The sequence below is a fragment of the Hibiscus syriacus genome, unplaced genomic scaffold (assembly GCF_006381635.1).
Source record: "Hibiscus syriacus cultivar Baekdansim isolate YM2019G1 unplaced genomic scaffold, ASM638163v2 tig00112443_pilon, whole genome shotgun sequence".
Lineage (NCBI taxonomy): Eukaryota > Viridiplantae > Streptophyta > Magnoliopsida > Malvales > Malvaceae > Hibiscus > Hibiscus syriacus.
In genome coordinates, this window is record NW_024063332.1 from 600,461 (window position 1) to 614,459 (window position 13,999).

The following is a 13,999-nucleotide window of genomic DNA, read 5'->3' on the forward strand; positions in this document are numbered from 1 at the left end:
GGGATAAACTCTTGATCAGGGTTTTAAATAGCAGTCCGTGACCGCGATAGTGCCCGCAAAATAGCGGTAGCACTGCCTTCCGATAATATCGCGGTAAACAAGACATGGCCGAAAATACGACCGCGATTTGAATCCCTGGCAAACTTTTCCACCTGCACCAAAGCTCTTCACTATGGAATGATCTATCTGTTCAAAACAATGATGAAATTTGATGAAAATGGTATCCATGGCAGACTTTTCTTCCGAGCTTATTTCTTTCGAGTAAATACGTTAATCTATGATTCGAACCTCGTACCTGCAACCAACCAATTTATCCTAAATATAAAAACTTGTGTCAAAGCTGAAAGTCTCCAAGTTTCAATAACTGCGAAGTCTATAATAAAATCTCCATTATGGTACCTAATTTTGCAGGCAATTCCTAGGAAAGTTTGGCTGGCCGAAAATGCCAAACAATTGGTGCAGTGGCCAGTAGCCAAAATAGAAAAGCTACGTGCAAACCACGTTAGCTCGGCGAACGAATTGTAACTAAAACCTCATGTGGTGTTGGTTAACATGTTAGATATATTAAATTTAATTATATATATAAATATAAAAAACCAAACTAAAAAAATCTTAAATAGTAACATTGACATAGAAAAAGGAATATAGGAAGCAAAATTCACAAATTAGCTAGCAAAACCTAATCAAAACCAAAACAATACTTCTTCTCAACATCCCTTAGGTGAAAAAAAGACCTAATAGGTTGGCCGGTGCCATTTCCTCCTGCTTTCACAAACAACACAAGGAAAATGGTCCTTACAGTACCTCTAAAATAAGATTCCTTACCTTAACTAGGACACCTACCCACAATAAAACCAAACCCAAAATGATAAAAGGGGTATTTTAAAATAAGCCCTTTTACATTCCTGACCCAAGAGTCCCATTATAAGACTCTATACATATTACTAGGTATACTAAGAGTCAAGCTAATTAATACTACTACTTTTAGTGTATTTAATAGTATTTAGTAAACCTGACAAATTTCACTCGGACTCAATTATCCCAACCGATACCCGAAATAAATCGGAATATGATGAATCAAATTTGACCTGAAATTTGAAAAAATCTAATCGAATTGAAATCGATCCGAATTTTAGCCAAACCGAAAGCAACTTGAATCGAAAGTAACTTGAATCGAAAGTAACCCGAACCGAAAGCAATCCGAACCAAAAGCAACCGATCCGAAAATAATCTATCCCGAATAAGATTTTTTTAAAAATGACATATTTTTTACAAAAAACATATTAATAATTTTATATATACTTGATTTGACTTATATCGAACTCAACTTGAATTGATATGAAGATTCAAAGTTGACATATACCGAAAATAACTGATTAGATATTATTGAGAAATCAACTACTTGTAAATTTTAGAAATTGTATTCAACACACACAATACAAGAGTTCATCACCTGCTGTTATATACAGCTTACAATGCTAAGTAGTTAAGCTAACTACTGTTAACTACACTAACAACCTTAAGTAACAAACTAACCACCTCAAGAACTCAACCACCGAACCTAGCTGAACTGAACCTTAGCTATACTTAACAACTAACTTCTAACATTCTCCCTACTTTCTCAACCTTCTTGACAAAAAGATGAACAATTGAGTCGAAAGTGTTGATGCTTCATTCCGTTCACTTTGAATCGAAAGTGTCGATGCTTTCTTTCGTTCTTCTTGAATCGAAAGTGTCGATGCTTCCTTCCGTTCACTTTGAATCGAAAGTGCTGATGCTTCCTTTCGTTCTTCTTATTCACCTTCATTTCTTCTTTCTTCACCCTCTTTTACAAGGTTCCTTGACAAAAAAAATTATGGACTCTTAGCTGTGAAGCTTTCAAGTCCCATGACACTTTGAGATAGAAACAACAAAAGCAACAAAATGAATACAAAATTAAACTTCTATTTACACACATAAAAGAATTATACTACTATGCAGAAATAGCGGTGATAGCCTTGCCATTGGCACCAGTATAGAAACTGGATCTTGTTCAACATCTACCCTTCAAGCACCAACCTGACCAAAGAGCCACTTGCGTATCTCTGGAAGCTTTTTATTGAATGCAACATCCAACCGTGCATCCAAGGTGTTCCCACAAACAATCTTTCCATCTTGAGATGCCAGGACAACACCTCTAGAGAAAAAAATGACCATGAGCATTGTGGTGAGAAGGTGCAGGGGAAGATGGACATCGTCGATGAATATCTCCGGTGGATCAACATTAACTTTAGAAGCATATTGCCCTTTTGCTGAATCCAGTACAAACACCACTAAGTGCACATCATCTTTGCGACAATGCAGTAAGACAACAGGTTCTTTCAATCTGACCAAACTCTGAACAATGACATCTTTCAAAAGATTTTTGTACACACGGTGATCACGGCTCACATTCAGAAGTTCCTTGGATGTCGATTTTTTCATTTCATTAACCACATCATCTTGAGCATGAAGGACCTTGATCCTAGATGCATTAAGTTGTATCGAATACTCAATCTTCTTTCAAACTTTGACTTGCTTCTCCTTCTTCTCGTACTCTTGCCTGATCTTCTTCTTCTCTGCCTCTACCAACTGAAGCTTCTCAATGTTAAATTCTTCTTCAGCTGAAACAAAGATCTCGTTAGCTCTCTCCTCCACTTCTTGGCGGATGAAGCTCACCATTTGCTGGATCTGCTTGGATACATCTGAGTCGTTCATTTTCGCTGGGAAATCACTCTCTTTCGCAATGAAATCGAAAACCTTCTCCAATAACCCAATGGGATTCGCTGGATCCAAGCTGGTAGTGAACGACACCGGTTTAGCAGCCGTTGCCGCTGCCGATGGCATTTTCTCCTCCTCTTCCATACAGCGGAAGAAAACAAAATAAAGTCAGGATCGTTTGGCGAATGATACCATATTGAGAAATCAACTACTTGTAAATTTTAGAAATTGTATTCAACACACACAATACAAGAGTTCATCACCTGCTGTTATATACAGCTTACAATGCTAAGTAGTTAAGCTAACTACTGTTAACTACACTAACAACCTTAAGTAACAAACTAACCACCTCAAGAACTCAACCACCCGAACCTAGCTGAACTGAACCTCAACTATACTTAACAACTAACTTCTAACATATATTGATTCGACCCAAGAAGAAATAAACTGATTTGATCCGACCTGAAATCAATCGATCTGATATTGACTCGACTTATTATAGACCCGAATAAAACCGAAACCCGAAATGATCCGAACTTAACCCGAATTAAGTCTAAACCAAAATAACTCGAACTGAAATAACCTGAATCGAAGCTAATCCAAATAACTCGTTTGTCACCTTTAGTATTTTGTAATCGAAGAGATCAAGACCATATAGTGACCACGTGGGTTGCTTGAATTCATGCATGCCTCTTAGGAGGGACCATCCGTATTTTGCCAGTGTATCAGCTATTTTGTTGCCTAGCACTAGATTTTGGATAATTTTAAATAAGAATATTAGAAGTTAGGACTTATGATTTAAGATTTAAAGTAAAGTAAAGTACAAAGTTGTATTTTATATAGAATAAATAATTTAATATTTATATAAGTTTAATAAATCATTTATTCTTTAAACTATATTTGTTTATTGAATTTTCATTTAATTTATTTTAAACCTTAGGCCTTTTTAATTTTAAAATAGTATTCATTTCGCCCTAAAATCAACCCGTTGTAATTTTTTAATTAACTCAAATCTGAAATCAATTTAAACTTTTAATTAATTTTGTTGAGAATTTACCAATAAGTAAATGACCCTCACTTCAAATTAATTTTGATTAGCTTATGGTGTTATAGAAATTCTCACATCGACTTAATTATGGACGGTGTAACATTAACACTAAGCTATCTCATTTGTTATCAAATAATTTTTTTAGGTTTTTTTAACAAAAATATTTTTAGGTTAAATTAATTATAATTGAATTTTCTCATCCTAGGGCCTAGTACTAGGTTTTGGTTAATTTTAAATAAGAATATTAGAAGTTAAGACTAATGATATAAGATTTAAAGTAAAATATAAAGTTGTATTTTATATATAATAAATAATTTAATATTTAGATAAGTTTAGTGAATCATTTCTGTTGTGTTAATCGATTGGATGAAATAGCCAAGAGGGGTGAATTGGCAATTAAAATTTTGGTGGAAGCTTTGATAGAAAATAAAAATATTTGCACAACGATTTAGAGTGGTTTGACTTTCTCAACCAAAGTCTACGTCCACTGCCTTAGCTATCCACACTAAGGATTTTCCACAAATTCACTAATTTATCTTTTTTTTGAGGACAAAGAATTATAACCCAAATTCTTGAGACACTCTCTTCTCAAAGAGAAAACTACAAACTTTGCAAACTTACAGAAAAACCTCACAAGGTAAAATGTTTGCACAATTCTAGAACAAAGAAAGAACTCTCAAAGATATATACAATTGAGCACAAATTGTGTTCTTGAAAGCAAAATGAATATTGAATGAATGTAGGCTTGATTTGCTCAAACTTGATGTTTAAGGCTTTCTCTTTTGTTTCTCTAGCTTCTCTTAATCACCAAGGGCTTCAAGAACTTGTTTATATACGCCTTGAATGAATTCTGAACGTTGGGAATCTTGGTGGAGTCAATAGAGCCACTGTAGTGTGAAATCCACTTAAAAAGTCTGTTGGGAGCGTATGGGTATCGGTACTCCTTTATAGGGGTATTGGTACTCCTTCATAGGGGTATCGGTACTACCTGTATAAAATTCAAATATTTTGACCGTTGCAAAACCAACGGTATCGATACTTCTCAAGGGAGTATCGATACTACTATGTAAAGTAGTATCGATACCAGGCATGGTATCGGTACCCTATTTGCATTTTGTTATTTCTCGAAGTCAAAAACAAAGAGGTAGTATCGGTGCCATTGATCATGGTAACAGTACTACTATGTATAATGGTATCGACACCGTGTAGGGTATCGGTACCCTTTTTAGCTTCGATGTTTAGGGGTATCGATATTGTTAAGGCAGTATTGATACTACCCTTATGAAATCTCTATTTTGACTCGATTGTGGTTCGAAATACTTTGTAAAAATTGTTTCAAATATATTTTAAGAATAAATCTCAAATTTTCATTTAGTAAGGAGTAAAATTGATATTTGAAAAACTTTGAAGTAATATTTGAAATATTCGAATAATTGAATTGAATTTAATATTTTAAATCAAATATAAAATCTTAAAATTACTTAACACTTTATTTGTTATATCGAAATATCAAAATATTTTAAAAAATCTCCCCCTTTTTGATATAACAAAATATTTTAGAAATTTTAAGATTTTCTTTTCAAAATTATTTTTGAAAAATATTATTACTCCCCCTTACTATATTCTCCCCTTTTTTGATAAATCAAAAAGACTCTATAATTTATTTTAAACAATATTTATCCCCCAATTGGTATATGTATATATATATAGCTGCTAAGATCAAGCCAGGAGAAATATTAGACATTAGTCAACATAATAAATATTCATAACAATATGTAATAGGGATTGGTCATAATACTTCTAACTATGTAAAAGGTGTGAACTAGTGAAATAAACATTCAATTAAGTTCAAAATCATTCAAAATCAAATATTCAAAATAAACAAACATCCAAAACATTCAACCAAATATTCAAAGAACCAAATCCATCAAAATGTTTAAACAATGTTTAAGTTCAAAGGGCATCCTAAGAAAACTAGCAAGGCAAGGTCAGCCATCCATCGGTGGATCAGGAGGAGATAGATGTGCTCGTATAGCAGCTACATCTCATGCGAGAGCATCGATCCTAGAGTTAACTGCTCGATTGTCATGTTGTTGCTCTAGATGTTGAGCAGAGATTTGGGACTCTAGGGATGCAAACCTCAAGTCAAATATCTCCATGAATGATAAAAAATATGAAGGCATCGAACTCTCTTGTCTGGATGGCTCGTCATCATGCTGGTTTACGGGATCGTCGACATACCGTAAGAGGTCTTGAAGCTCTTGAGCCGGAGCCAAAGTAGCTCGTGATGAACTAGCACCGAGAGTTTTCTTTGTTGAGCGAACCCAATTTTCCTTGTCTCCAGTCCATCCCGATTTTCGTAAGGATTTTAGATTAATTTTGATGGTCAAAGGGATGGTTATGTCTAGGTCTACCTTAAGACCGACTTTTATGTTGCTTAGTTGATAACTCCGTAAAATGCCACATTTTGGGACCTTTTAACTTAAGTTATTGAATGTCTAAAGGCTCATTTAGAACCATGTAGAGGCATTTAGAAGCATTTAGTTTCATGTGGTAGATTTCGGTTTGCCGAGGCATTTCATTTTTACACTGGTGCTGTTTTATGGGAAAGGTACTTGTCTGATGATGTGCAGGTATTGAGAGCAAGGAAAAGAGAAAAGAAAATGTCGTGACATAAGGAGATTGCTGAGCAAAATGAATTTGCCAAGTTCAACCGGCATTTCGAAAGTGCTTAAAGTGCGAGAAGATATTTTTTAAGCTAGCTGTATCCAACTGTCCGAGAGTTCTGCCCGAGAAATCCACCTCGAAGATATGCCTGGAGGGATCGGCGCTACAACCGCCGGTTCTGCTGATGACACCGCCTGACCCTGCAGATCCTGTCTGTCCTTGGGCGCCTACAACAGGATTATGCCGGTCACTCATGCCAGCTACCCAGGCTGTATCATCACCTGTCTTGCCCGACTCCCAAGCAAAGTTAACCATGGTTTGGGAAAGTCAACTCTTAGTTCAAGGGTTAATTTTTCCCCTATAAATAGAGGATGAAGCCACAATGTTAGAGACTTTGGTTCCACCCAGATTTGAGCTTAAAAGTTTAGAGAGAGAAGGTCTCATCTTTCTCCGACAATCCTACTTGTCGTGGCATTTCTCCGTGCCAAGCTTGAGGGAGTGGCGTTCTAGACATCCGAGAGGAGCTAGTTCGCTGGGGGCAGTTCGTGGTGGTCGAGGGAAGCTTCGGCAGTGCACGTCGAAGTCTTTTTCTCCTTCCCTTAGTTTTTTGCTTTCATATTTTGTTATTGGGTTGTAAGGAACGGATGAAAATTGCTTTTGTGCTTGTTTATTTCGAACCCCACCTGAACTAATCCTATTTGGTGGGAGTTCATTTTGGATATTTAAGTTTTATTTCAATGAATGGTTGATTTTTCTATGCTATAATCTGTTTTGTTTATGGAGTTTAATGCCTTAAGGTTGTAGGAGCTACGAGAGTAGACATTCCTTAAGAGATTCTTAGGGTTCGAGAGAATACCTAGGTAACATATCCTTAGTGTTCGAGAGAAACTAGGGAGGAACTACATAAACAAGGGGTTCTATGTAGTAACTAGGCCTAATCCACCTTAGAGATAAGGCTAGGGTTTCATTCGACTAAAAGGAGTTGTGCATGAACGATAGGTTAGATGTTAATGTTGCCACAAAAAGGTATTGCTGAGACATATCCTGTTATCTGGACCAATAGGATCACTGTAGGGGTTTACGTCAATAGGTTTTTCCAGGGCATCTTTAATCTATCGAGTCCCTTACTAGAGATAGCATAGGGCACCTTAGTAGACTATGTCGGGCAGACTACGTATAGAAGAAAGACCATTAGGAGAAGTAGACTTAGATTTTCCTTAGTGACTCCTATCACTCACTTCCATAGTTGCTTGTCGTGTGAGAAAGCCAAAGTCCTATTAATCAAATCATATATTTACATTTTATTTTGCTTTAACATTTTCATCCACTTTGCCACGACATATCCATTTGCTACCATACCACCATTCCATTTCCACAACATCCATCTCATTTTTCCACAACATTATCATTTGTACATACCATCACTAACTTTACTTAGGTGACAAAGTAAAGTGCTTTGATAGAACTTATTCGACTTCCTCCAATCCCTGTGGAGATGATACTCACTTATCACTGTATTACTTTTTCGATTATGTATACTTGCACACATATCCGCACTCATTTTATAGTACTCACAAGAGCGAACAAGATTTTGTAGACAACCATAAACTAAGGTTTCAACTTGTTTTGAAGGAATGTTGTTTACGGTTTCCACAAGTTCCCCAAGATAATTTGAGGGAGATTTATTTTCTTTTTATGTTGGATATAATGTATCCACCATAACTCAAGAGCTCTAAACCTAGAGTATTTACCTCTGGATGGTCTAAATCACCAAGAGATCATGAAGTGTAGGAAATGTTCTTGATAGTCTAGAATGTTTGTGTAACATCCCCCAACCCGTATCCGACCCGGATACGAGTCCGAAGTGTCACATTGACTTTTCAAACATTTATTCGTATAAAATAGTGAGTAATTTAAAAACTTTGATAACATTTAACTTATTCAAAACGTTTACAAAATATATCAGAGTTCATACAATTTATATCTTTAGACTATATGCCAACTACACTCTATAAACAATACATATATTTTCTGATCTGACATTTGGTAAGGAGAACTGACTTGTCTTGCTCCGCATTACTCTTTACTCTTCTCGAAACCTACGTGTGAAATAATCACACGCTAAGTCGAAGACTTAGTGAGGCATAAAAACTTATAATGCACTTTATAACATATATTAATACATGCATGTTCTGTTCTATCATGTTATACCAAATTACATGCTTTCTTCGTATCATATAAAATCATATCAGATTAATTACAGTAAATACATACATACACATAACTCATCATTAACAGTTTATCATGTAATCACATACTTTTATGCTTAACCTTTTCAATCAAACACTATACATACACAACATCATATCATTTCTATAACATTTATCATACCACTAACATATATTTGTTCATATCTCTGGATTAGCCCATGTACATATGTGAGAACTATAGATATGTGAGTTTATGGAGGTTGTGCACTAATGTTGTCACCACAGCTCATATAAATGCACCGAAGTGCCACATAGAATTGCACCGTAGTGCCGCGTAGAATTGCACCATAGTGCCATATAATAATGTCCATAAGGACCACATATCATTCCTTAAGAATCATATACATATACTAGGGATCAAGTATGCGTCTCACCAGACTTCACACATGTTCCAAAGAATACATATATGTCCCGAAGGACCACAATGTCCCGAAGGACCACATATCATTCCTTAAGAATCATATACATATGCCAAGGATCAAGTATGTGTCTCACCAGACTTCACACATGTTCCAAAGAATACATATATGTCCCGAAGGACCACAATGTCCCGAAAGACCACATATCATTCCTTAAGAATCATATATATACTAGGGATCAAGTATGTGTCTCACCAGACTTCACACATGTTCCAAAGAATACATATATGTCCCGAAGGACCACAGAGACCCTCGACTCTTGGCATGCCAACTATACCCCTAGCTCTCATGACACATAACATGGGCATTGTCATTTAACAGTTCATATTACTTGTCATTTCTATTCTGTCACATACCATATGTATGTGTAACCAGGTATTCCATATCATATCACATGTTCATATAATCTCATAGCTTCTTTCACATATACATGTAATCACTTATTCTATTTTCATGTAATTCTTTTCACTTCTCATATGATTTTATATTCATATCTCACATATTTCATATAGTCACTTGGCTTATTTCATTTCACATTGGGCATGTCTCATAGCATATATCACACATGCATATAATCATGTAACATATATAATAACCTATATCCATTTCATGTATCCATGCACATATCAAAATCATAAATCAAATAACATTGTATTATTACATACTTTGTTCCATAGCCATATATTTACATATCTTATACTTACCTAGTTTACTCTATTTCACACATAGTCACATAATCACGTAATATACTTACGCATAGATCATTTTCATACCTAAATCATATAACACCCAATTCTTCCTCATAAAGTTATATATTATATTCATATAATATCATATTATCCTATAAGTAAATACTTATCTTATGGTTTGGTATCATCATTTATACTCAATTCCCTTCACTAATATATTATTCTCATATTACTCTATAGTCTAATCTTATTTAACTCATCACCTTTCTCCTGTAGTCATATAAATCTATTATATAAATTCTTATAATTGATCACTTATACTATTAACATGTATGGCCACTTATCATATAACCTATTTCACGTTCCCATGCAATCATATAGACCATTCATATTAATTCCTATACTTATCACAATACATGTATTCACACAATCATTTAACACATATTGTAATATATATCACATATACCCAAATCAAACATATGCCTATGATCATAAATTAATGCATTATAATATAGGAAATAGACTCGTCGCAAGTCTTATTTCCATTAAACATCATAAACTAACTTGTATGCACTCACCTGGCCTCACTAGTCCATTCCAATCTCTTATCTTCCCTTTTTATCGATCTTACTTGTCAATGATTCCGGAACTCGTTTAGGCTCTGAATCTACATAATTATACATTTTAAGACAATTATTAGATACCTACACCTTGTAATTTGATACTAGCAACTTAAACGAACTTATTAAACCAATATTTACAATTTTCCTTTAGGGGGAATCGGTTCCCTACTGTGGGGGTATCGGTTCCCCCATGACATTCTGGAAATTTTATTCGCTTGAAGGGGTATCGGTTCCCCTTGATTGGGTACCGATTCCCCTAGCCCAGAATTACATTTTTGAACTCGAAAATCCCTTTATTTTCAGCTCCATACCTCATACTTTACTTCCATTAATATTCCTAACTTTCATACACATAATTAAACTCGTTTCTACTCCATAATCACTTCCTTAAACTCAAAATCCTATCTTTTACATGATATTCAAGAATCATACTCAAATACCAACATGTTCTAACTTTAATTCTATCACCTTATACTTCTTAATTAGCTTGATAACAAGTCAAATCCAACTTCAAATTCTTATTATGACCTCTAATCCAATATTTCATTCAATGGCTTCTAACCTTTAATCTCCCTTAACTTACAATTCTTTGAGTTTCTACAACTCTTTTTCCTTCTATAATCTTTCTTAAGGCTTCCATAATTAAAACCATGCTTGAATTTAAAGGATTAATCAAGAGAAATTAAACTCACCTTAGCTTGGGCTCTTCACGTTGAAGAAGAAAGAAGAATCAAGAGTTATCTGGAAACTCTTGTTTCTTTCACTTGGATATTATAATACCCATTATCTATTATTTAATTATTACCTTTGCTCAATGACCCTTTTACCCTTTTAGTTCTCATTCACTTAATAATTCATCCTACCCAACATCTTTAATTAATTCCTTCACTTTTCGATTAATTGAATTTGATCACTGACATTTTAAAATCTTACACTTTAATCACTAACCCGGTATGGAGGATGTTACAGTTTGTGCTCGAATTGACTTCATATTGTGAAGGCACTAAATCTCTCTCATTTATCTAAACCTTGATTATCTAGTCCAAATACACTAGCTATATAGTCCGAGTCTATATTAATGTATTACCCCAAGAGATAGGAGTGAATACTTTCGGTCTCGGTTTAGGACTTGTTTTGTATACATACGGCATTGGAATAAAATATGCGTACGAGTTGATGAAAAACAACATGTTTGACTTTTAAAAGATTATCAAACTTCCACGCTTTAAGGGTACAAAGGTATTTAAATTTCATCTCTACCATGGATTGTAAGGATGAGATACGCTCTTCCCTAATGTTATATGACTCAAAATGGTTAACGTACCTAGTGTAGAGACCCCTACGGTTAGGTTCGTTGAAACAAGAATTTAGAATGGTCATATCAAGTTCATTAGGATTGGGATTTGGAGGTGGAATAGGAGGTGGGTTTTATGGTTGGTTTGATTGACTAGTTGAGGATCTAGGACGTTTTGACATGATTTAAATCGGAATAGGATACATGCAATTCAAAAACAATATATGTATGCAACAATTAATCCCAAAACTCAATATGAGTCCTTAAATTCAAGGTTCACTAACTTAGTGTCTAATGGGCAATATTGAAAACTATTTTGAAAACTAAGTTTGAAAAATCATAATATGTATAGTTTTCATGAAAATAATATAATTAAATCAAAAACAATTTCTTTTATTTTCGAAAAAATCTGGAAAATAGTGTTTTTGATCAAATTAGTTGTAGAATCTAGTGTAAAATTATAATCTACGAAATGCCCGATTACTAATTTGAACTAGAACTAACTAAAACTAGTCTTATGTTCATAAATCAATAAAATAGTGTTTTAGAAAAATTTACCTTGAAAATTGGATTGAGATGGATGTGTTGTTGTTTGCACGATTTTAAAGATCTTGCCAGGATTATGAGTTAAAGAACTATTGAAATCCGACTTGTATTCGTTAGAATGAAGCAATGAGAAGATTTGAGTATTGAGAGGATATGAACGACGTGAGTTTTGTATTTTAGGTTTTGGCTCAAATGTGTTATTTTTAGGGATTTATAGCCTAAACCCGAGAGTTAGTATCGGTACTCCTTGAGGAGTATCGATACTTCAAGGCATTTTCATGTAGTATCGATACGAAGAATCGATACCTGTGTATCGATACCCTTTAAAGAAGTATCGGTACTGTGAAGAACAATATCGATACCTATTGAAGCAGTATCGATACTATGCTAGTAGTATCGATACAGTAGCAAGAGTAGTATCGGTACTAGGTTACCAGTATCGATACCATGTGCACAAAATGGTAAAAAATCTACATTTAAACACTTTGCATGCTAAATTAATCAGCTCTAGTACTCATATTTCGAAAATTAACCATGTTCAATCAATTAAATCTACACTTAAGTTTTATTTGAACATGTTATTAATTTTCACTAAAAAGCATAAACTCCCCCTAACTATTAGCATAGAAGACATTCAAAAATGTTATTTTTACATGCATTTTTCTTTAATCATTAAAAGTGTTAAGATTATTTTAAACACAAAATCAAGGTAGGTTTGTTAGACCTAATTATCTCTTGAGTATCCAAAATCTATCTTTATCCAAGGGTTTTGTAAAAATATCGGCTAATTGATGCTAAATATCTATATATTCTAGAACTACATCCTATTTTAAGGCATGATCTCTAATGAAATAATGTCTAATTTCAGTGTGCTTAGTTCTGGAGTGTTGGATCAAATTTTTAGTGAGACAAATAACACTAGTATTGTCACACTTGATAGGAATGGTACCTACTTCAATTCCATAGTCTAAAAGTTGTTGTTTCATCCATAAAACTTGTGCGCAATAACTACCGGCTGAAAATGTATTCCGCTTCAGTGGTAGATAATGCAACACTATTTTGTTTCTTTGAAAACCAAGAAATTAGCATATTTCCTAGGAATTGACAAGTACCAGAGGTGCTCTTCTTATCTATTTTGCATCCTCCATAATCCACATATGATAAGGCATGAAAGCTAAAGCTAGAGTCTCTAGGATACCAAAGTCATATACTATGAGTGTCTTTAAAGTATCTAAAAATTCTCTTAATGGCTTGTAGATATGATTCATTAGGGCATGATTGAAATCTAGCACATAAGAAAACGCTAAACATAATGTTCGGTCTACTTGAGGTTATATAAAGCAAAGACCAATCATAGACCTATATAGTTTAACATCAACACATTTACCTCCATCTTTGTCAAGCTTTGTAGATGAACTCATAGGAGTGGCTTGGGGTTTCACATTCTCCAATCCAAACTTTTTTAGCATATCTTGAACGTACTTTGCTTGATTTATGAAGATGCCATATTTCCTTTGCTTTATTTAGAGCGCCAAGAAAAATGAAAGCTCTTCCATCATACTCATATCAAATTCACCTTGCATTAGCTTAGAAAATTCTTAGCAAAGAGCATCATTTGTAGAACCAAATATTATATCATCAACATAAATTTGAACTACAAATAAATCTTTACCTTTTCTTTTTATAAACAATGTAGTGTCAACC

At 34.2% G+C, this 13,999-nt stretch overlaps 1 pseudogene; it reads right to left on the bottom strand.

Annotated features, from left to right (window-relative positions):
- Positions 1 to 2,041: 2,041 nt before the first annotated feature.
- LOC120179669 lies at positions 2,042 to 2,746 on the bottom strand (annotated as a pseudogene).
- Positions 2,747 to 13,999: the final 11,253 nt, after the last annotated feature.